The sequence below is a fragment of the Leucoraja erinacea genome, chromosome 4 (assembly GCF_028641065.1).
Source record: "Leucoraja erinacea ecotype New England chromosome 4, Leri_hhj_1, whole genome shotgun sequence".
Lineage (NCBI taxonomy): Eukaryota > Metazoa > Chordata > Chondrichthyes > Rajiformes > Rajidae > Leucoraja > Leucoraja erinaceus.
In genome coordinates this window covers 46828030-46854422 of record NC_073380.1, presented here as the reverse complement: position 1 = coordinate 46854422, position 26393 = coordinate 46828030, and the positions used below count along the sequence as shown (strand labels likewise).

Sequence of the window (26393 nt, the reverse complement as noted above, 5' to 3'; positions counted from 1 at the left end):
ATAGGTGGAAGTGGAAGTAGTGTACAGAAAGCAAGGACTCTGCAGAAGGACTTGGACAGGTTGGGAGACTGGGCAGAGAAGTGACAGATGGACTATTATGTAGCAAAATGTGGAGTCATGCATTTTTGTTGAAGGAATAAAGGCATAGACTATTTTCTAAATGGGGTGCAAATCCAGAAATCAGAGGTGCAAAGGGACTTGGGAGTGCTGTTACAGGATTTCCAAAAAGTTAATCTGCAAGTCGAATCGGATTTCCAAAAAGTTAATCTGCAAGAAAGCAAACTCAATGCTAGCATTTATTTCAAGAGGGAGAATATACAAAAACAAGGATATAATGTTGAGGCTCTATAAGGCACTGATAAGGCCGTATTTGGAATATTGTGAGCAATTTTGGGCAGCATATCTGAGGAAGGATGTGCTGGCTCTGGAGAGGGTCCAGAGGAGGTTTACAAGAATGATCCCAGGAATGAGTAGGTTAACCTATGATGAGTGTTTGTCGGCACTGGGCCTGTACTCACTGGAGTTTATAAGAATGAGTGGGAAACTAATTGAAACATACAGAATAGTGAAAGGCTTGGATAGAGTGGATGTGGAGAGGATGTTTTTACTAGTGGGAGAGTCTAGGACTTGAGGTCATAGCCTCAGAATTAAAGGACATTCTTTTAGGAAGGAGATGAGGAGAAAGGGCGGAGAATCTGTGGAATTATTTGCCACGGAAGGCTGTGGAGGCTGTCAGTGGATATTTTCAAGGCAGAGATAGATAGATTCTTGATTAGTACAGGTGTTACAGGGTATGGAGAGAAGGCAGAAAAATGGGGTTAGGAGTGAGAGATAGATCAGCCATGATTGAATGACAGAGTAGACTTGATGGGCCGAATGTCCAAATTCTACTCCTATTCCTTATAACCTTATGATGAGAGTACCCACAGAGTCACCACTCTCTGGCACCATCTTTGAGTAGGTTGATGACAGAGTGTGAAGAGACAAAAGCCTGAGGTCAGAAGATCAACGGCAGAAGATTTCCGGAAGTGGCAGCGCTGGGAACGGCTGCGGCTCGCCTGCAGTCCGTTTGTCTTTTACTTTTTTGTGTTGTTTTTTTTCGTTTTGTGTAGTTATGTTTTTGGTTTTTTAGGCTGTGTTTATGTGGGGAGGGGGGTGGGGGGTGAAACGGGGGCTGCTGTCACTCCCTTCGGGGGAATACGACCTTTTTGTCGTATCCCCCTTCTTTGCCTCCGTCTACGCTGAGGCCTAGCGGAGCCGGCGACCTCGGGACTCTGGAGGCAGCTGACAGGACTCGTCCTGGACTCGCTCCCGGCCCAGCCCGGGATGGAACGGTGCTCCCGTGAGAGCGGCCTGGTGAGGGGCTGGAGTGGCCCAGCCCGAGGGAGGAACGGCACTCCCGCTGGAGTGGCCCAGCCCGAGGGAGGAACGGCACTCCCGTCGGAGTGGCCCAGCCCGAGGGAGGAACGGCACTCCCGCTGGAGTGGCCCAGCCCGAGGGTGGAACGGTACTCACGTGAGGGCGATCCGGTCCGGGGGCTGGGACGGTGCTCCGGTGGCTGGGACGACGTTCTGGCGGCGGTGTCCAGAGTCCTGGGTTCAGCCGCGGGCCGGCGGCTGCGTGTGCTGGACTGGAGGTGCGGCGGCTTCGACCACCCCGGGCCGCAGTGTTTGAACCGGCCCGTTCGCGGGGTTCGGTGAGCTGCGCGACTGTTTGTACCATCGCCTAGGGGGGAATTGCCTCAGCGCAGAGGGAGAAGAGGGAAGAGACTGCAGCCCTAAGATTTTTGCCTCCACCACAGTGAGGAGGTGTTTGGAGGACTCACTGTGGTGGATGTTAATTTGTGTTTATTGTTGTTTATTATTGTATCATTGTATGTATGACTGCAGGCACAAAATTTCGTTCAGACCGTAAGGTCTGAATGACAATAAAGGAAATTCAATTCAATTGTGGAGGAGATTAGGAGAGCAGGATGATTTTGGTTGGGGTGGTGTTTTGGTGCCATGTTGCATGGGGATTTGACGTTCAACTAAATAAATAAATGTAAAAAAAGAACTCTCTGAGTCAGGTTCACAGCACTGGACTGGAATTCCCCAAAATCATGAAGCAACAATGAGAGCAGCATTACGAAAACCTAGTTAACCAAGTGTGTCACAACCACATGAATACTTTATATGATGTGAACTAATTGCTCCTGACAATGTTCCAAGCAAGTGTGGTAGAACAAATGGCACATTGACCTTCATCAGTCAGAGTATTGAGTATAGAAGTTGGGAGGTCATGTTGCAGTTATATAAGGCATTGGTGAGGCCACATTTAGAATATTGTGTTCAGTTCTGGGCACCATGTTATAAGAAAGATGTTGTCAAGCTGGAAAGGGTACTGAGAAGATTTACGAGGATGTTACCAGGACTAGTGGGTCTGAGCTATAGGGAGAGGCTGAGTAGGCTGGGTCTTGGCGTGCAGGAGGATGAGGAGTAATCTTATAGAGATGTATAAAATCATGAGAGGATTGGATCGGGTAGATGCTCAGGGTCTCTTCCCTGAGTAAGTGAATTGAGGACCAGAGGACATAGGTTCAAGGTGAAGGAGAAAAGATTTAATAGGAATCTGGGCGGTATTTTTTTACACAAAGGGTGATGGGTGTATGGAACACGCTGCCAATGGAGGTAGTTGAGGCAGGGACTATCCAAACTTTTAAGGAACAGTTAGACAGGTGCATGGATAGGACATGTTTTGAGGGATATGGACCAAACACAGGCAGGTTGATGTGACATGTTGGTGTGAAATGTTGGCCGGTGTGGGCATGTTGAACTGAAGGGCTTGTTTCTATGATTATGACTCTAAATGACATCATAACATGTGTGTTCAATTCAGAGAACATGTCACTGGCATAAGGATAACTTGTAGCAAGAAGTGCCAATTGAGTTTGATTTTAACCAGAAATTATCAGAAACATGCTCCGTTCCAGAAAAATCAATTTTTATAATGTGGCATTGATTGAAAACAATAATGATATTGAACTTCTAGGTAACTGACTATAATTGATTTGCAAGATCTGGAATGTTTGCAAAATAACATTTTGAGGTTGTTATGGGATAGGTTAAGAACGGTCAAGAAATCAACATCATGAATTAGATTGGAGGCCTATTCCAATATCAAGCTACAGGACCAGGCAATAAATTGCCTAGTAGCAATGTTTAAAAAAGAACTGCAGATGTTGGAAAAATCAAATGTAGACAAAAATGCTGGAGAAACGCAGTGGTTGAGGCAGCATCTATGCAGCGAAGGACTAGGTGATATTTTGGGTCGACCCTTCTCCAGAAGAAGTGTCTCGACCCGAAACTTCACCTATTCCTTCGCTCTATAGATGCTGCCTCACCCGCTGAGTTACTACAGCATTATAGTCTAATAGCAGATACTTTCAGGAAGGTTCTCACCAAACTAGCGGGAGACTTTCAAAACTGTAACAATGTGTGCCCATAAAGGTGAAAGGTAAGGCCAAGCAAGCTAAAGTACATTGAGGTCTGAATAAAGTGGAAAACATAGGTAAATAGCAGGGATACAAAGCAGAAAATAAGAGGGGAAGGGGAGTGCAGGAGGTAAATAAAATAATTAGAAAACATATACAGTGGCTTGCAAAAGTATTCATACCCCTTGAACTTTTCCACATTTTGTCACGTTACACCCACAAACGTAAATGTATTTTATTGGGATTTTATGTGATAGACCAACACAAAGTGGCACATCATTGTGAAGTGGAAGGAAGTGGTTTTCAAATTACATGGTTTTCAAATTTTTTTACAAATAAAAAACTGAAAAGTGTGGCGTGCAAAAGTATTCAGCCCCCTTTACTCTGATACCCCTAAATAAAATCCAGTGCAACCAATTGCCTTCAGAAGTCATCTAATTAGTAAATAGAGTCCACTTGTGTGTAATCTAATCTCAGTATAAATATTGCTGTTCTGTGAAGGCCTCAGAGGTTTGTTAAAGAACATTAGTGAACAAACAGCATCACGAAGCCCAAGGAACGCACCAGACAGGTCAGGGATAAAGTTGTCGTAAAGTTTAAAGCAGGGTTAGGTTATAAAAAAATATCCCAAGCTTTGAACATCTCACGGAGCACTGTTCAATCCATCATCTGAAATTGGAAAGAGTATGGCACAACTGCAAACCTACCAAGACATGGCCGTCCACCTAAACTGACAGGCCGGGCAAGGAGAGCATTGATCAAAGAAGCAGCCAAGAGGCCCATGGTAACTCTGGAGGAGCTGCAGAGATCCACAGCTCAGGTGGGAGAATCTGTCCACAGGACAACTATTAGTCGTGCACTCCACAAATCGGGCCTTTATGGAAGAGTGGCAAGAAGAAAGCCATTGTTAAAAAAAAGCCATAAGAAGTCCCGTTTGCAGTTTGTCACAAGCCATGTGGGGGACACAACAAACATGTGGAGGAAGGTGCTTTGGTCAGATGAGATCAAAATTGAAGTTTTTGGCCTAAATGCAAAACGCTATGTGTGGCGGAAAACTAACACTGCACATCACCCTGAACACACCATCCCCACTGTGAAACATGGTGGTGGCAGCATCATGCTGTGGGGATATTTTTCTTCAGCAGGGACAGGGAAGCTGGTCAGAGTTGATGGGAAGATGGATGGAGCCAAATACAGGGCAATCTTGGAAGAAAACCTGTTAGAGTCTGCAAAAGACGAGACTGGGGCGGAGGTTCACCTTCCAGCAAGACAACGACCCTAAACATACAGCCAGAGCTACAATGGAATATAGAAACATAGAAACATAGAAATTAGGTGCAGGAGTAGGCCATTCGGCCCTTCGAGCCTGCACCGCCATTCAATATGATCATGGCTGATCATCCAACTCAGTAACCCGTACCTGCCTTCTCTCCATACCCCCTGATCCCCTTAGCCACAAGGGCCACATCTAACTCCCATATTCACGTGTTAGAATGGCCCAGTCAAAGTCCAGACCTAAATCCAATTGAGAATCTCTGGCAAGACTTGAAAATTGCTGTTCACAGATGCTCTCCATCCAATCTGACTGAGCTTGAGCTATTTTACAAAGAAGAATGGGCAAAAATTTCAGTCTCTAGATGTGCAAAGCTGGTAGAGACATACCCCAAAAGACTTGCAGCTGTAATTGCAGCAAAAGGTGGTTCTACAAAGTATTGACTCAGGGGGGGCTGAATACTTTTGCACGCCACACTTTTCAGTTTTTTATTTGTAAAAAAATTTGAAAACCATGTATCATTTTCCTTCCACTTCACAATTATGCACCACTTTGTGTTGGTCTATCACATAAAATCCCAATAAAATTTTGCAAGCCACTGTATATCACTGAAGGTGTATAATCCCAAAGCACTTTATGAATAGATTAATGTCAGGAGGTTAACCAGGCAAAAATCTACTTTATCTCTGCTTGCCTTACAGTGATGCCCTCCAGTGTTGGACATTACCACCCTATCAAAGGTGTCTAAATCTAGAGGTCAGTAGTTTTGGGTAAGGGGTAAGAGGTTTAGAGGAGATTTCAGGGTCCTAAGTGATGATATCAGGTGACCTGGCTGGAAGTTGTAATCTGGCACATGCTGCCTGAGTGAGTGATGGATGTACCGGTGGTAGTACTTTCACAATGTCAAAGAAATATCTAGATAAACAGTTAAATCAGTAAGGAATACATGGTTATGTAACAAGTGCTGGTAAATGGGATTAGAAAAGATATTTGATGACTTGCATGAACACGGTGGGCAAAGGGCCTGTTTCTCTAGCGTAGGAAGGAACTGCAGATTCTGGTTTACACCAAAGACGGACACAAAATGCTGGAGTAACTTAACGGGACAGCCAGCATCTCTGGAAAGAAGGAATGGGTGACGTTTCAGGTCGAGAACCTTCTTCAGACCTCGTAGCCCATTTCTTCTCTCCAGAGATGCTGCCTGTCCCGCTGAGTTACTCCAACATCTTCAGCCTGTTTCTCTACGAATCCTTGACTATTGAGATACTATGAGGTCATTAGCTTTTTAGAGGTTATTACCTCATTATTGTTACTTTTTCAAAGTAGATTTCATCATGTGTTAATGACTCATATCACAGTTCCCAACTGTAACCTTACCTCAGCACTCAGGACAAGGATATGAACCGTGCTAACATCACCTATAATTGAAAATTTCATAAGACTGGTGTTTCGCAATGAATCTCAGAAATCCACTGCATGATACTTAATAAAGGGAAAACTATTTAATCTGCTCTGACATGACATGCTTTTTATTTTCTGTTTATAAACTATGTTTACAGACCATGTATCCAAAGCTGCTTTGAAATTCTTGAAAGTAGATTCATTTGTAAAGGCAGACTGCAGTGCTGCAAAAACTGACTGGATACTGAATAAGATTTAATGCTCCAGGAGGAGTTAAATCATTTTCACACCATATTCCAGTAGTTTATAGCAGTAGCACTGCATCGTTTTTTTTGCTGGGCAACAGAATATTTTTCTGCTTGCTTCTACTTTCTAATGCCAAGATTGAACGATTGTTGGCCTAACACCAATTTTAGGTGAAAAAGATGTACAACACGAACCAAGAAAGGGTACCCACAGAAAAATATGAAAATGTTGGGAATACTCAGTAAGTCAGGCAGCATTTATGGCGGAAAAACAAAGGCGATATTTCAGGTGAGATACAGATTTCAGGCTGAAGTAACTCAGCGGGTCAGGCAGCATCTCTGGGGAAAAGGAATAGGTGACGTTTTGGGTTGAGGCCCTTCTTATTTCAGGTTGAAGGCCTTCCACTGTCACAAAACAGTATGTTTCTCCCTTCACAGATGGTGTCTGAATGGCAAAGTATTTCAAATGAATTTGGTTCTTTTGTCAGAAATCCAGTGTCTGCAGTTTTTTGAACAAACGGTGAGTTTCTATACTTTTTTCGATTTTCATATGGCATTAGAATGATCATTTTTCAGATCATTACATAAATTCATTTAAATTGCTTCTGAAACAATTTGCCCCTTAAACAATGTGTATAATAGGTTACTGAAATCAATCATTATTTGTTACCCAACAGTGTATCTCAAGTACCTCAGCATTCATGGTCCTCTCTTCCCACCAATGAGAAAAATTATATGATGCTTATAGTGCAAAGAATCAGTTTCAGTTCTACCACAATTCTGGATGGAGAATGTTCTCCAATTACCCAACATGACCCCATGCAGACACCATCCTCAGATTTATGAGGATGTTGCCAGGACTTGAAGGCCTGAACTATAGAGAGAGGGTGAACAGACTAGTTTTATTCCTTGGAGCGCAGGGCAATGAAAGGTCATCTTATAGAGGGGTACAAGGTCATGAAAGGAATAGACAGGGTAAATGCACACCAGAGTCCTTTACCAGAGTAGGGGAATCAAGAACCACACGTTTAAGGTGAGGGGGAAACATTTAAAAGGAACTTGAGGCACAACCTTTTTACAGAAAGGTGGTGGGTGTATGGAACAAGCTGGCAGAGGAGGTAGTTGATGCAGGTACAATCATAATTTAAACGCATTTGGACAGGTACTTGGATAGGATAGGTTTAGGGGGATATGGGCAAAATGTAGGCAGGTGGGACAAATGTAGATTGAGCAGTGCAAGTTGGGCCAAAGGACCTGTTTACACACTTTATGACTCTATGATAGTGGTCTGAAAGCAAAGGTGGAAATTACAGCATGCTTTTTAGCCTGGACAAGTGTCGGAAAGGCCTAGAAAATGATTATCACCTACTTTTGCCATTAAAAACATCGTCCGGCAGAAAGGGCTGCAGAATATCTCAAGACTTCAGGTGGCACCAGCTCCAGGAGACCCTGAACTGCAGGTGAATGTCACATGGAGGAAGTTCAGCGCACTGTGGGCAGAACAGCGCAGCGGTAAAATTGCTGCCTTACAGTAACAGAGATCTGGGTTCGATCCTGACTACGGGTGCTGTATGTTTAGAGTTTGTACGTTCTCCCTGTGACTGGGTAATTTTCCTCCGGGTGCTCCGGTTTCCCCCAATGGTCCAAAGATGTGCAGGTTAATTGGCATCTGTAAATTGTCCCTCTAGTGTATAGGCTGGAACTAGTGTATGGGCTGATCGATGGTTGGCGTGGACTTGCTTGGCCAAAGGGACTGTTTCCACACTGTATCTTAAAATAAAAACTAACCTAAAGGAGACTTTGTCTGCATGAAACATCTATGGTCATCTCCAAATTGTGATTCATTTGTGATGCTATTTTGCTCTGTCCAATAAAGTGTTAAACCCTCACACCAAGGTGTGTTGCAGTGACTAGGTTTGTATTTTCATCAGCGCAGCAGATTCCATGGTGATTTAATCAAAGATGATAAAGAGATTTGATTGAATGGATGGTTACCTGCGAAGATATCTAGCTGCGCTGGATTTTGTTTTAGGAATTATGTAACCATTTAACACACAAGATTGTCAACTGTGGCTGTGTACACTCAGTTTTGAAAGGTGTCACTTTGGTTTTGTGCATGCACAGGCGGTGAATGTTGACAGCATGCAGAGTAGGCAGATTACCATATTAATTGGTCTGCAGTGTTGGTTCGAAGTTGGTTCTGTCTTCACCTTTATCTTATCCTCACACAGCTAAATACAATATTAAATAGTGTTGACATCCTCATAACAACACGTTTTTCAAAGGGAAGATGAAATACCTACATTTAGCAGCTAAATTATTTTGCTGTCTGCTGATATACATATTTTTAGAAATTTTCAGTGTTTTTTTCAAGTTTCAAAAGTCCACAGGAAGTGGGCTGGCAGGTGCTGAAGTACTTTCTTATTGATTTAAAAGTTGGAATAATCTGCTTCCGGAGGTGGCCTGATCGAACCTCCCCTTAAAATTGACAACACTTGGATAGTGAATAGAGTGAGCGTAGCACATGTTAATCTATTGGAGAAGAAGGAGAAAGAGCATGAGATGGGATCTAAACGTCTCCTCCAAGAGTCTCTTAGGGAGCAATTTTCAATAATTGGAATCTTATTTCATGGAAAAGGTTGGGAATGAAACATAGTAAATGTTGCTACCACTCTAACAACTTCAAAGCAAAGTTAGGTCCATAATGCCTGTGGCTTTTGATATTAATGCACAAAGGTGATTTCAAGTAGTAAGAGATGTTAGTTTATGATTTGAGTGCTTTACTACATGGTGGGCTCTCTACTCTCAGCAAAACAGATACATCTCATAATTTTCTTGCCCGACAACAAACAGATGAAGCAAGCTCAACGCTTCAATGATTCTTTGTTGTCACGGTGTGCACAGTGAAATTCTTTTGCCCAAGCCACAAATACACAGTTGTCATATTTTGACTCCGTTTACAAAGAAAAAGACCAAAGTCCAAAATCCAAGTCATCCACTATAACAGCCCCGTAACCCATCGTCCCTCTCCTCACCTGATTGCCTCTGTCTCGGAGGACACCTCCTGCGTCACCCTACTACCGGCCCATTCCACGCATCCGTCATCGCTAATGGCTCCCACCTCCTCGACTCCCCTGTCTCTGCGGCTGCCGAGCTTCCCCCAGTAGGTCGAGGCCGGCCGGGTCTCCGTTCTCTGCGGCAGCCGATCCCATCATCATTTTCGGCCGGACACCGTTTTTTCGTGGCAGCTGTCGGGTCCGCTCTTGTACGCCTCCACGGCGCCTCACAGGAGTTTCGACAAGGGCTTCCATGAATTTCAGGCTTCCACATGATGCAGACTACCATTGACAGTGCACAAACTGTCTTCCATGTTATTCATGTTAACTCTGCCATTTTCCTGAACGTAAATAGATCTCGCTCTTCCCATTTGGGTCACAAACAGTGCATCATTTAATTGAATACCTATTACCTGCCACAGTTCCTTTATTCAGCAGTTATCTTCTGAGCCAACTGCAATTCGATCTGGCAGAGCAAGTCACGGATACACACACAAAAGCACATGCACATACAAACACACGCACATACACACACACACACTCATGCACATACACACACACACTCATGCACATACACACACACACACACACACACACACACACACACACACACACACACACACACACACACACACATACACACTCACATACACACACTCACTCACTCATAAATAGAAATAAACAACGTGTGAACATCAGTTTACATCCTCATAATCATTGTAATGGAATGAAGATCATGGATAAACCAGCTGAATATGACTGAACAGAGACACTGCCTGAGGAGTTACTGCAGTGAAATCTTGGTGTTGAGGCGAACGGCCTTCTATAACCTTTCTTTGGGTGAGGTAGGGCTGCAGGCAAAGTAGAGATTTCAGCCTGAAGAAGGGTCCCAACCTAATACGTTATCTGACCAGTCCTTCCACAGATTTTATCTAACCCGCCGAGTTCCTCCAGACCTTTGGTTTTTCCTCAAGATTCCAGCACCTGCAGTTTCTTGTGTCTGCAAAGAGTTTTCTTCCGCATTCTATTGTCTTTCACATTCCCAGGACTCATTTGACATCACAACCAGTCAATTACTATCTTTCCTCAAAAACAATCACTCGCACTTTACATCCATCTTTAGACCAAGGCTGCAGTGAGACGTTTAAATTAAGCCCATGGACTTAAAACACAGGTAAAAGCTTATACAGTTAATCAAAGAACATAGAACAGTACAGCACAGGAAAAGGTTCTTCGACCAAGCTGCACTTTTCCTTCCTTAACTCGTGGAGACCACCACTAGTTACAGAGACCCACCCTATGATGTGAGCAACAAAATGGGGGAGGATTAAATAAAAGATCTCCTTCACTGCTACTCAATGTCAAACTGCACGATAACCAATCAAGTTTCTAAGTCAAACAGAACTACATTAATAATTTTCACAGCATGTTCTCACTAATAGATCATAGATCAGTTCAGGAACAGGCCCTTCGGCCCACAATGTCTGTGCTGACCATGATGCCAAGTTAAACCAATCTCCTCAGCCTGCATGTGATCTGTATCCATCCATTCCCTTTTTATCCATGAGCTTATGTAAAAGCTTCTTAAGTGCCACAGTTGTAAGAAAAAGATAAACTGGTAGGAAATTTCATTTTACTTTTACGAAGATTGAAGCTGGACAAAAACAAAATAGTATGTGGAGGATGAAACATGGTTGTGAATCCTACCTGTTTGATGGTGTAACGGGAATATTCAGTAGGAACTAGGAATGGGAAGCTATTCCTGCATTTCTATTGCTATTGCACATTCTCATTTTGACTTCATTCCCCCAATGAAATAAAATAAACTGAAGTGACATGGAGTAAAGCTGTTGCTCAAAGTAGCTTGAAACTGATCCAAAATCAGTGCAAACCTCAGAAGGAGATTAATTTTAATATAGAATGATATAAAATGAGCCAGATGATTAATGGCACAGCAGCCATATCGCACGGAAATACATTAAATTCATCCAAGATATCATTTTTATTGACTTATTGCAGATTTCATTTCATCCTCAGCATAAAAATGGTTGCCTGTTTAGCAAGAACATTGAGAGCAATGTTCTATTGATTTGGAAATAGCATCTTGGCAAACTCATTTAAAACATTGCAGCCAATATTATAGTGTCCCATTGCATCAGGAGTTCAAACATTATAGATCCCAAGTTCATCATTTTACAGCTGCTTCTTGTGCAAACTGCATTCCTTAACATATGTCCCATTTTAAGGTTTTAATCATGTGCAACGTTTCTACTTTCTCATTGACTGTGAAATGATGCAGCTCCCATCTACATTTAGCGGGAAAGATTAAGTGAATTACTTTTGACTCTGATATGTACACAACATTAAAGCATTATATTTAAATAGAACAGCTCAATCAGCGTATTGACATCACATTACAATATCTGCTTCTGTACGATCCACTTATCAATTTTAACTATTTGACCAGTGCACCACTGTTATTTGGAAGTAAATCTTTATAGCTTCTGCATAGAATTGTTGTAATAAATTAAAGCAAAATGGTATGATATTTGTAATTATATAATTGAAGCGATGACAATATTTCAGTAACCAAGTAACAATGTGATTATCTAAGATTTTGAATTGAACATTTCTGCCACGTCTGTTACTTTCAATGGAGTATTCAGGTCAGGTCGGGGGGAGCTCCCCCCATCATGTGAACCATGTAATTCCGTGCTACCTGCTCCAGGGTCGGATAGTCGGCGACTAAACCATCTCCCCCATCTGATTTGCCAGGTGAGGAAGGGGCTGTGGACCCCCAGCAGGACCAAAAACAAGACCTGTCAAAGGGCGGATGAGGTTCTAGCGAGCCAACGGTCATCCACACTTCAGGAGAAGTTGCGATCACTGTAGTACAAAGCATTGTAAGGAAAGATGATAAAGCACACGCACCAAAATCCTATACTTCCAGCTGCGGAAGTCTGCAGGAACTGGAGGACAGAGATGTGTGGTGCATCCGTCACCGTTCCCGTCGGAAACCAACACCACTGCGTGGCTAATGTTTCCAACGATGCTGAATGATGAATGAATTTCCTGCACTCGAAATGTTTAGGAATTAGAATGGTAAGATTAAACGAGAACTTACCAGTTTGAAGTTTGATCTTTATTTTATGAGGAGTTATGTTGAGGGACTACGTGAAGAAGGCCCGTCCAGGCGCACGTGCATCAATCTTCAAAGCAGCGGTGTGAAATCACAGATGATATATACCGAAGGATAATAGTAAGCTACATGATACAAACTTAACTTACCTTTGATCTTTATTAGGGTGGGAGCGGAGGGCACATAGTCCCTCAACGTAACTCCTCATAAAATAAAGATCAAACTTCAAACTGGTAAGTTCGCATTTAATCTTACTATTTTACTTCGGAGTCACGTGAGTGACTATGTGAAGATTTTAAAGCTTCTGTGATTTCATGCCGTAGATTCAATTCCGGCGTATCACTGCATTTTGATTGACTCTATGTGAAAGACAGTCAATAACATGCAACCATAACATTTGTTTAATCAGTTAATGGTTTATTTTATGGTAAACATTATGTGTCCCATTTTAATCACTGGGAACATTTAATACTGAATCCAAAACAGTACCACCAAATACACCAGGGTCTGCAATCTCTTTGTGGTAATACTTGTCAAAACATCCTTTCATTTGCCCATCCTGCGGCCGCGAGGATATGGTCTATTGGAACGTCAAAATCCTTGGCCGCTGAAGTTGCCACGGTGGAATGAGATTTAAATTTGTCAGGTTCAATTCCTGAATCCAATAGCACCTTCTTCAGCCATCTTGAAATTGTTTGTGTTGACACTTTTTTGTGTGTTTTTTTATGGATGATAAATAATGCGGATTCTAAACCTCTAAGGTGCTTGGTGGTCTCAATGTAGTGTTTCAAATATGTAACTACACATAGTCTTTGATCTGTAGTATATGCTGAAAAAAACAATTTACACCCCGAGACTCCTGGTCTGCTCTGTTTTAGCAAGTCATAGACATAGAATGTGATTTCCTCTGTTGTCATTCCCATTCTGTCTACCCGTAATTTGTGTAGTGTTTGTACTCTTTGGGCTGAGGCTAAAGGCTCATGACTACTTTCATAGTGGTTTTGTCTAAAGACACATTTTAGATGGGACTCCAATCTCTAAGTAGCGTGAGTACATCCCTCGCATTCCAGATTTGCGTATATCTCCGTCTCGGAGGTTTAGCATTAAAGATGCCCTTCATGTATCTACAAATCAAGGGGTGTGATCCTAGAACCTGTTGTTCAGATGCTCTCGATAAATATGCAGAGACGGCAATTCTTGCAGTGTTGATCGCACTATAACTTAAATTAGCATTAAAATGTAATGTTGACAAGAATTCTACAACATCTGAAGTGTCTGCAGTGTTGTAAGAAATGTTTTGTGTTGCACAAAACTGCTCCCATTTCTTAATGTAAGAAATGTACTGCTTCTGGGTACTATCCCTCCCGGATCCTGTAATTACATCAATAGTGCGATCTGATAGTCTTCTTCAGACATATGGCCTTGTTAGAATCTGCAAATCAACAAATCAATACGATCATGTAAAGGATGAAAATCACCAGTTACAGGGTGCACGAGTAGGTTTTCTTGTCTTGAGATATGCATTATAGGTTCTGTCATCATTTTTAACACTAGTGGATACCATGGTTGTGTGAGCCAATATGGGACCACCTACAATCCTGAAGCATTATCTTGTTTGATCTTCTGTAGACATCTACTGATAAGACAAAAGGGAGGAAATGCATATAAAAACATTCCACCCCAATTTAACGAGAATGCATCTACCCCTGTTGCACCTGGGTCTGGTTCCCACGAAACATATTGAGGTAACTGGTGGTTCAATCTGGATGCAAACAAGTCAATTTCTGGTTTTCCAAATTTTTGCACAATGTTATGGAAAATGTCACAATTTAACATCCATTCTGTATTGTCATTAAATTTCCGTGACCTAGTGTCTGCAATTATACTGAATTTACCTGGTAGGTAAATTGCAGAAAGCCAAATGTCTCTCATAATGCACCAGTGCCAAATCATGTTTGCTAATCTGTCACATGCTTCTGACTTGATTCCACCCATATGATGGACATATGCTACTGCCGTAGTGTTGTCAATCTGAACCTGTACATGCAAATTTTGTACCTTGCGGCAAAGGGCTTTAAGCCCATGAAATACACTTAGTAATTCAAGATAATTAATGCCATGTGTCTCGAGCAAAGGTTCTTCCTCTGCATTCCATCTACCTCCACAGCTCGAGATGGTATCAGCAGCTCCCCGACCTAGTGCACTTGCATCAGTTTGTAGGATGATAACTGGTGATTCAACTAGAATTTTTTCAATTAGTTTGCCAAGTAGGCTTGACACTTGACTGAATGATGGTTGTTTGTCTGAAATTAGTTTGTTACAACCTTCAATTAGCTGCAGCTTTTTGTCCTTGGATAAGGTCACTATCAAGTGCTCTGAATTAATAGTGAACACCAAGTAATCAATTATTTTGTTGGGTGTCAGTCTAGATTTATCTGGATGGATAAGAAAGCCCAAATTTTGAAATGTTAGTTTGACTTTTAAAACTGATGCTGTCGTTGTGGCTTCAGTGTCTCCCACAATTAAAATGGCATCCAAATAAGCCAATATCAAATGGCCTTGGGCTCTTAACAATGCTAAAATTGGGTTTAGCAGTTTTGTAAACAATCTAGGGGCTGAGGTTAAACATTTAGGCAATGTTTTGAATTGCCACAATTGATTCATGCAGACAAATTTCAAATATCTACAATCTTTAACATGCACAACTACAGAGTAATATGCATCTTGGAGATCTATGCTTGCCATATAGCATTCTGTTGAAATTAAATGCAAAGCATTAGTAAATGTCTCAATTTTGAATAGTTTATACTGTACAAAAGGTTTGAGACTTGTAAGGTATAAAATGATTCTACAGCCACCATCCTTTTTTGGTCTAGAAAAAATACTAGATATGAACTGGTGGTTTTGATAAATTGTTTTCTTAATTACCCCTTTTTTACTCAATATGTCAAATTCTACTTGAATGATTCTATTATCTTCTTTAGAGAAAGAATGTATACGTCTTGGGATATGTTGAGTAGGAGGATTTTCATTTTGGTAGAATTCAATTCCAAACCCCATTATACTGCACAGTATATAAGCATCAGATGTTATTTGTTGCCATTATTTTAGGAAGAATTGTAACCTTCCCCCAATTTGTGAATAGGAAACATCTGATATGTTTCTATCAGATCCAGAACCACCTACCTCAGGGTTTGCTGGTGTCACTTTTTGTACCTTGCCCATGTCCTCTACATCCTGGGGTCATGCGCCAATAGCGTGTATGCAGGTACGAGCAACTTGTTCCTTCGCCAGCTCCAGCCACCCTTCGGTATGGATATTGCCTTCAAACTGTTCTGCCAAACATCGGTGGTTTCATCATACCGATCGTTTTTGATTCTTCGTTTAGAACTTTCAGTTTTTTGGCAAGATCTTCTCCAAAGAGTAAGTATGGCAATTGTATATTAGATGGTTTACAGAGCCCTGCAAACTTAGGATGTATGTTGGGTCTTATCGCATTTTTATGAATACAGTTTATTTCAAAATGTGTATTACACATCATTCCCATAACATCCTGTTGTGACATTGTCAAATTTCCTTCTTCCAGGTCTCTGGCAAATGCCATAATGCTTGATCCCATTAATCTTAGTACCCGCTGTAACCTCATTTCTTGATCGCGTACTGCGGTTCCCATATAACTGCATACTTCACTGTTGACAGCTGGGACTCCTAGCGGAGCGCAATTCTGCGGGATTTCATATTTCATCCCATCAATCATTGGTTCTTCCAAATGATGGGAAAGCAGGTAATTTATACTTTCTGCTGTATCCTCTGGTAGAGGTTGTCCCTTGTGCCTGGGACTATAGCATTTTTGGGCCAGCCCTGGCACTTTGCGTTTTAGTGTTGGGCTCCGGTCTTCATATGATTCATTGTCAGAATCTTCTGGATATTCCTCCTCATAATGGGTTTCACCTGGCATTTCTTCATCAGGTATTTCATGCGCTGGCTCTCTGATATGCCTACGCTTCATTGACCCCCTTTGGGGTATCTCAGGCTCTTCTATAGAACCGTATTCTGGCAGCCTCTTTTGGATGCTGCTTCATACGCTGGCTCTACTGTAGACCAACGTCTGTGTTGTTTTTCAGACATTTCTGCTGCTGGCTCTGTGCTAGGCCAACATACATATTCATCATCATCATCAGGCATTTCGGTCGCTGGCTCAATTCTAGGCCAACGCTTCCCAGGACCTCTCCTGGGTGTTCCATACGCTGGCTCTCCTCTAGGCCCGCATTTTTTATACTCCTTCTGGAGTTTGCCTTTATAAATCATTTTACCCATGAGGAATTCCAATTGAGAAACTCTATCTGACATAACGCCTGGTTCAGACTCGTCCGAGTCAACTGGCCTGTTAGTTTTCTTTTTGGCCTTACACCCTGTGGGCGTTTCAACGGGGCTTTTTTCTCCCGTTTAGAAGTTGCTGGTTTTTCTACCGTCGACTTTTTAGTCGGGCGCCCGCTACTCACAGACATTTTGTCTTCTTGAGTGCTTACTGCGGTGCGCTTTCCCTTATTTCTCCCACCTTTCTCCATATAGTAAGACTTGCCTGTGTTCTCTGCACGCAGTCTCCACGGAGAAAAGCAGCCTGAAAGTGAAAGTAAAAAGTACTCACCTTCAGGTTTTCTTTCACTCACCGCTTGGAGGGCTCTGCACCTACCGCGGTCGCAGCGCAATGCGTCTGATGATATGACGCACGTGCGCCTGGACGGGCCTTCTTCACGTAGTCACTCACATGACTCCGAAGTAAAATATCAAGTGCCATCAGCTTCATATGGTATGCCCTGTTTTAAGTCAATGCACAATAATAGTTGGAGTCAATAGGCAAGACGCTGGTTGAACTGTGCATCTGTGGAGGGAAATAGACAATAAACAATAGACAATAGACAATAGGTGCAGTAGTAGGCCATTCGGCCCTTCGAGCCATGTGATCATGGCTGATCATCCAGAATCAGTACCCCGTTACTGTTTTCTCCCCATATCCCCTGACTCTGCTATCATTAAGAGCCCTATCTAGCTCTCTCTTGAAAATACCCAGAGAACCGTCGTCCACCGCCCTCTGAGGCAGAGAATTCCACAGACTCACAACTCCCTGTGAAAAAAAGTGTTTTCTCATCTCCGTTCTAAATAGCTTACCCCTTATTCTTAAACTGTGCACTTGGTTCTGGACTCCCCCAACATCGGGAACATGTTTCCTGCCTCTAGCATGTCCAACCCTTAATAATCTTATATGTTTCAATAAGATCCCCTATTAACGTTATTCCCTTTTCCTGTATCTAAACGCTGTAAATGGCTCAATTGTAATCACGTATCGTCTTTCTGCTGACTGGTCAGCACGCAACAAAAGCTTTTCACCATACCTCGGTACATGTGACAATAAACTAAACTGAGAACTGACTTGTTGAGTTCCTTCAGTTGTTTTTTTTAACCAAGATTCCAGCATCTGAAGTTTCTGGTGTCTCCACAATAATAATTTAGTTAATTATTTCTTAAACAAACCAATGCTGCTTTGCAATGCATGAACACTGAGGCCCTGGATTCCCTCTTCCCATTTATGTTATCTCTTGATAAAAAAAAAGCAAGAGTGGGTGACCAGTGAGGACAGTCATCCATTGCGTCACTTAAAGCTGCAAGAATTTATTACCTACCTCTACGCTTCATGTAATGATTGTATTTTACCATTGCCTTGAGGTTTTGTTTGTAATCTAATGTATAAAGACATTCTGTTTCCTTCCTATCATTCCCAGTCTACCCTTTTCTGCAAATGTAACAAATGTTACTTTGTTGTAATTTTGCTCCTCGGAGGCAGGTAACTGTGATTCTGCAATGGGTTTTGGATTAAATACCTCTTTTTAATTTGAGTAATTGAGTCATAAAGTGTTACAGTGTGGAAACAGGCCTTTCGGCGCAACTTGCCCACACCAGCCAACATGTTCCAGCTACACTTGGCCCGCCTGCCTGCGTTTGGCCCATATCCCTCCAAACCTTTCCTATCCATGTACCCATCTAACTTTTCTTAAACGTTGGTTTCGTCCCAGCCTCAAGTACCTCCTCTGGTAGCTTGTTCCATACTACCACCACCCTTTGTGTGAAAATGTTACCCCTAAGATTCCTATTAAATCTTTTCACCTTCACCTTGAACCTATGTCCTCTCATTCTCAATTCCCCTACTCTGGGCAAGAGTAGGGCAATCATCCTCTCATGATTTGATATACAATATTACCATTGACTAATATTGCTCCCTGTTCAAATGAAAAACAATTACCATAATTGGCAAGAAAATGGAAGAAGGTACAGAGATAAAGAGTTTTGGGGGTGAAGTTTGGGTGAGAGTTTGGTTATGTCTGTGTTTATCATTGGTGTTGAATCATTTACATGGTTTCTGACTTTGTAAGTAATTAATTTTCTTTTCAACCATTCATTATCTCTGGAATATTCAGACAGAAAAAACCCATAAGGAACTGTAATTTTTTGAGATAATTGTCTTCCAATAAACAGCCATAAGTGTGCACAACACATTGCAAAGTGCACATGGGGTTAGTTTGGAACATTCACACTTTCTGTGAGCTGATTATGGTTGGATTAATGTAAATAATTCCTCAGTTATTAAGCACTAATCCTAGTTAATATTTTCCTTCGTGTTTAGGTAACCTCCCGGGATGTGATACTTGGTTAATGTTTTGAGAAAACCTCGGCTACAAGTGAAATGGAATCATTTATGAATTCTTGCAAACTTGCAAACCTCGGCTGCAAGTGAAATGGAGTCATTTATGAACAACACATCTCACTTGTGGATCACAAATCATAGACTGGAAACTCATGCTTGCACAAACTGAACGGGTTGGTAACTTAATTGGCCACCATATGTCGCTTCTAGTGTGAAGGTGAGTGGTAGAATCTAGGATTAGTCATTGTCATTGTAAATTATCATTGTGGACTTTGTGGGTCAGAAGGCCTCTTCCCACGCTGTATCTCTTTCTAACCTTATGACTCCAAGCAGCAGACATGCGAAGAGTGTCTCTGTAAATGGAGTATTCTGAGCAAAATATTTTGTGAATGTACTCTGATTGATTCATGAGAAATTAAGATTAAGAGGGGAATCTTAATTTTAATTGATTCATTTAGTGGAGCATGTATCATGAGTTTGGAAAGGAAATGCAAAAATATATGCAGTGTAATTCACTTGAGAAACAGGTAAAAGACAGGTGAAGAGTGAGTAGTGGGATGGCAATCATGGTGAGATAAGGAAAAATGCCAATTTTCCAAAATTTCCAGCAATCAGTCTATCCATTTGTACATTGAAACTGTAATCTGCCCCTATTTGTGAAAGAAGAAATGGAACCAATGATAATATTTAAAGAGTGTTGGACATGTAGGTGCATAAGAATGAGTTCGACAGATGTGAGCCAAATACAGGCAAATTGGACTAGCTCAGGTTAGGAGATTATCGGCATGGACAGGTCGGGCTGAGTGACCTGTTTCTGCACTCTATGACTCTATGGCTATATGTTTGAAATGACTCAATCCGCAATATTTAATATAATTCAGATGAGTACCGGAAAATCAACCTATATGATCATGAACGATCAATGTTAAAATGTAGATGTAAATGCCGAGAAATCAGCTGAATTAATCAATAGTTATTTTTATTTTTAAAAACTCATTATGGAGTAAAATGTTGCAATTTTATAGTGGTAAAACACATAACATAAAATATGTGGAAATCAAATATTTTTGATATTAGCTGTTCATACAGACTGAACTAGATGAAAAAATTGGCAATCCTATATGCACTAACACAAAGATTTCCATCTCTTCCAATATCTCCCAATCTCGCCATCGCCTCATTATCTTTGTCTTAAGTAGCTTTTAATCAAACAGTTGCAATTTTTGGATTTGATTGGGACTTTAGATAGGACAGATAGAGTGTTTAGAATGTTCAATGAATCCTATATAAAGTCCCAATTGCTTATCCTTCATCAATTCCTCATGGTTCCACACAAACTACTGGCCCCATCTCACACCCAAATAATTGTCTTAAATTTACTGTCCCTGTTTACATCGCCCACCAACCCCAAGGTCTCTGGTCTGTATTTGAAACTTATGGTGTGTACGAATCATTCTCAACAGATTCTCCACACATTCTATGGAATCTACATATCCTTCTTAAATTACGGTGGCCAGAAATGGATGAAATGCTCCACTTATGGTCTAATCAGTGTTTTCTGCCATTGCATCACTTACTTACTTACTTACTTTTATTACAGACGTAAGGCCCAGATAAAAGCAAAACATTGCATAGAATAAATTGCAATCAAAAGCACGATAAACTACATACTAAAGCACAGTAAATTACTTACAAAAGCACAATACATGATTTAAGATCAGGAATAAAAAAATTAGTGTCCTACAACGAGCCAATTATACCAATGTCTTCACAGCTGGGATTGGTAGCGTGTAGTGCTAAACTTTATGTTTGTTGAGGCCAAGATAATTTCATTTTCAGAGTCTTTAATCTGGCAAATAAATTTATACATAAGATTTCTTAAGAAAGTTTATAAAGTATTGACTCCTGCAACCACAAACATTTCACTTGCATTACACAATCTCAGTCTCTTAAGTAATATTCTTAAGTAAAGTTCAATATAACCTTTGTTTCTGTATTCTGAGTGTCTATTTTTTAGATCAGTAAACCATTTTCCAGAAGATCAGGAAACCATTTTCCTTTCTAACCTGTCTCTCAACTTGCCCAGTCTCCTTCAAATATTTATATGGACAGATCCCACTTTTCTTGCATACTATTTAGTATTGGGTCGTGTTGCCTGTTTGGCGTCTCTTTATTGCTATTGAAAAAAACAATTCAATTCATCCCTTTCTCTATCTGTTTTTTGTTGCACACTCTGCCAGTAAACTCTCACCATAACCAAGTCAGTAATGAATATTAAATAAACAATGATCACTGGGCAACATCATTCTTTACCTTCTGCCGAAATGGAAAATAATGACGCAGTAGCGCAGCTGGTAGAGCTGCTGTTTCACAGTGCCAGAGACCCAGGTTCAATCCTCATCTCAGGTGCTGTCTGTGTGGATTTTACGCATCCACTCTGTGACCATATGAGTTTCCTCCAAGTGCTCCAGTTTCCTCCCACATCCCAAAGAAGTAGAGGTTTGTCCCTAGCATGTAGTCAACAGATGCAAAAGTGGGATGACATAGAACCAGAGTGAATGGGTGAATGGTGCGCCAAAGAACCTGTTTCCATGCTGTATCATTCAATTATTCAATCAAGTAGGCAGTAGGCATGAAGAGCATCTGTTTTTCAGATCATTTACCTCTCGTCAGAAATGGAAGAGTGAGAACATGTGTGTGTTTCAGGCTGCAGAGAGGGGGAGTGCGGAGATTACAGAGAGAATCTCCGTGATAGGATGCTGTCCAAAGTTGTCGAGGTAATCATCATTTCAACGTCCAACATTAGATGCAGCAAAGAAAGGAAAAGCAAAAATATAAAATGACAAATTGAAACAGATATAACCAGCAAAACTTGTGGAGAGAAAGAAAAATCTGATTACATGACATTGTTGAATTCAATCAGTTTCTTCTTTCTGTCCTTAAGCCAATTTCCATTCCTGCCACCCTTTTATTCCATCAGCTTCAATTTGTTTGACCAGTTTTTCAAAGGTCCATATAGATTCTATTTACTGCCTTCCTTTCACCAAACCCATCAAAAAGTTCAGTTTCATTTTTCATACGTTTTCTGTCTTTAACAACGTTGAGTTGAAACATAAAAGAAAGAAACATAGAAAAATAGGTGCAGGAGTAGGCCATTCGGCCCTTCGAGCCAGCTCTGCCATTCAATACGATCATGGCTGATCATCTAAAATCAGTGCACTGTTCGTGCTTTTTTCCCCATATCCCTTGATTCTTTTAGCCCTGAGCTAAATCTAACCCTCTCTTAAAAACATCCAGTGAATTGGCCTCCACAGCTTTCTGTGGCAGAGAATTCCACAGATTCTCAACACTCTGGGTGAAGACTGCAGAAACTAAATTTCGTTTGAACTTCATGTGAGGTTCAAATGACAAATAAACGGTATTGTATTAATGTATTGTATTTTTCATCATCTCAGTTCTAAATAGCCTACCCCTTATTCTTAAACTGTGGCCCCTGGTTCTGGACTCCCCCCAACATCGGGAACATGTTTCTTGCATCTAACATGTCCAATCCCTTAATAATTGTATATGTTCTATAAGATCCCTTCTCATCCTTCTGAATTCCTATGAATACAAGCCCAGTCGACCCATTCTTTCATCATATGTCAGTCCAGCCATCCCGGGAATTAACCTAGTGAACCTACGCTGCACTCCTTCAATAGCAATAATGTCTTTCCTCAAATTAGGAGCTACATCTCTGAATAAAGATTTGAAAATTTCTCTTTTAAGGGGCCTTCTCTCCTATTTCTACTTTCTACTTTTTCTTTTTTTTATATATACACACTTCATGTTTTTTCTATTCTCTACCATCTATTTTTCCTCTTTTTCCCCTTTCTATTGTTTTATTTTTCTTGTCTTGCTTACTTCCTTCTCAAAACATAAAAGTAGAGGTTGTACATAGAATGGATTACGGCATGACATAGTTGGCACCTAAAATTAGGTTCCACTGCACTGTTTTGTACTGTATTAACTTCTAATTAAAAAAAATAATTAAAAAATAAAAAAAATAATTAAAAAATTAATACAAAAAAATATATAATTTAAAAAAAAGGAGACCAAAATTTGACACAATACTCCAGGTGAAGTCTGACCAGGGCCCTGTACAACCGCAGTATGATTAATCTATCCTAAACTCAAATCCTCTCGCAATGAAGGCCAACATGCCATCAGCTTTCTTCACTTCCTGCTGTATCTGCATGCTTACTTTCAGTGACTGATGTACAAGCACACCCAAGCCTCATTGCACCTCCCCTTTTCCTAATCTGGCACCATTCAGATAATAATCTGCCTTCCTGTTCTTGCCACCAAAGTGTATAACCTCACATTTGTCCACATTATACTGCATCTGCCATGCATCTGCCACTCACCCAACCTATCCAAGTCACCCTGCAGCCTCATCGCAGCAGTTCACACTGCCACTCAGCTTTGTATCATCCGCATATTTGGAGATGTCTTGGAGATTACTTCTTTTGAAGATTGACACAAAAAGCTGGAGTAACTCAGCGGGTCAGGCAGCATCTCTAGAGAAAATGAATAGGTGACATTTCGGGTCGAGACCCTTCTTCAGATTGACTGTGGCCATGGAAGAAATGGAGAGCTTTAAGGCCTTCCTGGTGGGGGGTGGAGGTGTAGAGTGACTGAATGTCCAAATGACTGACTTTATTTTATTAAAGGTTTCAAAGGTCAAAGGTTTCAAAGGTCTTTTATTGTCACGTGTACCAATTAAGGTACAGTGAATTACTATACAGTCATACTAAAAAAAGCAACAAGACACACAACAACATAAAAGTTAACATAAACATCCACCACAGTGGATTCCCCACATTTAAAACTGTGATGGAAGGCAATAAAGTCCAATCTTCTTCCCCTTTATTCTCCCGCGGTAGGGGTGATCGAAGCTCCCGCGTCTGGGCAGTCTAAACTCCTGCAGCTTGGAGCGCCCGAAGTCGGTCTCTAACCAGAGACCGCGAGCTCCATGATGTTTACGTCCACAGGCTTCCGTGATTGGAGCTCCTGAAGTTGGTCTCCAGCAAAGGCCCCCAACTCCTCAATGTTAACCACAGTGCGGACGGAGATACGATATGGGAAAAAAAATCGCATCTCCATTGAGGTAAGAGATTAAAAAAAGTTCCTCCCCCCACCCCCCACATAAAGCTAAAGAACACTAAAAACATACATTTAACGCATACTATTAAAACAACAAAGAAGGAAGTGACTGTTGGCAAGGCAGCCATTGCTGGTGCCACCAGGATATAAACTTCTTTTAAGTGTCTAATCCTTTCTTACCACTGACGTTTAACCCATAAACCTATTGACCACATCCTCACACCCAATGTTTTTAAAATAATGCTGTATGTACCATTTTCCAGTCCTTTATTACTTCACCCCGAGGTAGGGAGGTTCAGAAGAATGTGACAAACCCTTCCATGATCTCCATCAACCTTTTCCTCAGCAAACTAGCATCCATCCTAGCTGAATCAGGTGATGTCATTTTAAGCCTAGCAAGCCTTTCAAACACAAAAACCAGAAATTAATAGAAACCTGTTGGAATTGAAACAGAGTCAATGTTACTGATCAGAACCCTTTGTCAGGACAGAGATAATTCTGACCACGGGTCTCCAACCGGAAACAATGGCTCTGTTTCTCTTCCCATGGATGCAGCCTGACCTGCTGAGTATTTCTGACATTTTCTGTTTTTGTTTCATATTTCTAACGGCTGCAGGTGTTTTTTATTTCCACAGCCTTTCTAACATCTCCTCAACAATGAGTTTTTCAAGTAATCCTACTATGATTCATTTTGCTGAGTTTTTGCGGCAGCCTCTTTCATGGTTAAGACCAATACAAAGCACTCCTAATATTACAGCAATAGCCTCCACCTGTGAGCATAGATCACCTTCTCCATCCCTAATTAGCCCTGCAACTCTTCTAACTACTTGCTTACTATTTATAGGCCTTCAGGGGAATGTTGTTAACTCCAAATGCTTTTCATTTTTTCCCCATTGCCAGTCTTTTTTTTTTTTCTCTCTCTCTCCCTCTCTCCCTCTCTCTCTCCCTCTCTCCCTCTCTCTCTCTCTCCCTCTCTCTCCCTCTCTCTCTCTCTCTCCTCCCTCTCTCCCTCTCCCCCCCCCCCCCCCCCCCTCTCTCTCTCTGTCCCTTGCTTTTCTCTCTCCTTGTTATATCCAGGATTTCACTTAAATTAGTTACCTGACATCTGTCATACACCTTTTTTTTGGTTCAACAAATTCTCAAGCTTTCTCAGAGACAGAACTTTGGTTCTCCTACCTTTCCTTCTGGCCATTGCTCTGTTGTAGTTTAACTTTCTAAATTAGACTCCACTTTATTCGAGCTAGATTTCTATGAAAAGAAAATTATGTTTGACCAATCTGCTGGAGTTCTTTGAGGCCATTCAATAGGATAGTAGGAAGCAATAGATGTGATGTATTTGTATTTTCAGAAGGTTTTTAATGAAATCTCAAACAAGAGGTTGATCAACAAAGTTAGAGCGCATGGAATTGGTGGAGAATAAGTGTTTAGACAGAAAGCAAAGAGTGGGAATAAATGGATCTTGAGGTTATTAAGCTGTGAATCCTGGTATTATGTAAGGAATGGTGACTTTTGTACAATACAATACAATACAATACCTTTATTTGTCATTTGAACCTCACATGAGGTTCAAACGAAATGTAGTTCCTGCAGCCATGCAATAAAATAACCAAAACACACACCAACGCTATTCACATAAACATCCATCACAGTGGCTCTCCTCCTCACTGTGATGGAAAGCAAAGTTCTTGTCTCTCCCCTGCATTCCATTTCCCTCCCGAAGTCGAGGTCAAAGCCCCCGGCCCTATCCCCAAACACTATCTCTGTTACATTGGTGCAACCTCCTGCACCCATGCAGAACTCATGGACTTCACCACCAATTTTAATCCTGCACTCAAATTTACTTGGATCATCTCCGACACCTCCCTCCCCTTTCTTGATCTCACAGTCTCCATCACAAGAAATAGACTATTGACTGGCATCTATTACAAACCCACTGACTCCCACAACTCTCGACTACATTTC

At 41.3% G+C, this 26393-nt stretch overlaps 1 long non-coding RNA gene across 1 annotated transcript in view; it reads left to right on the top strand.

Annotated features, from left to right (window-relative positions):
- The window catches only part of LOC129696346 (uncharacterized), a 28499-nt gene extending 8357 nt beyond the window's left edge, over positions 1 to 20142 (top strand). Inside the window, exons 2-3 of the long non-coding RNA XR_008723317.1 lie at positions 6830 to 6911; positions 19266 to 20142. This is a non-coding gene — a long non-coding RNA (uncharacterized LOC129696346). The remainder of the gene's footprint in view (positions 1 to 6829; positions 6912 to 19265) is intronic.
- Positions 20143 to 26393: the final 6251 nt, after the last annotated feature.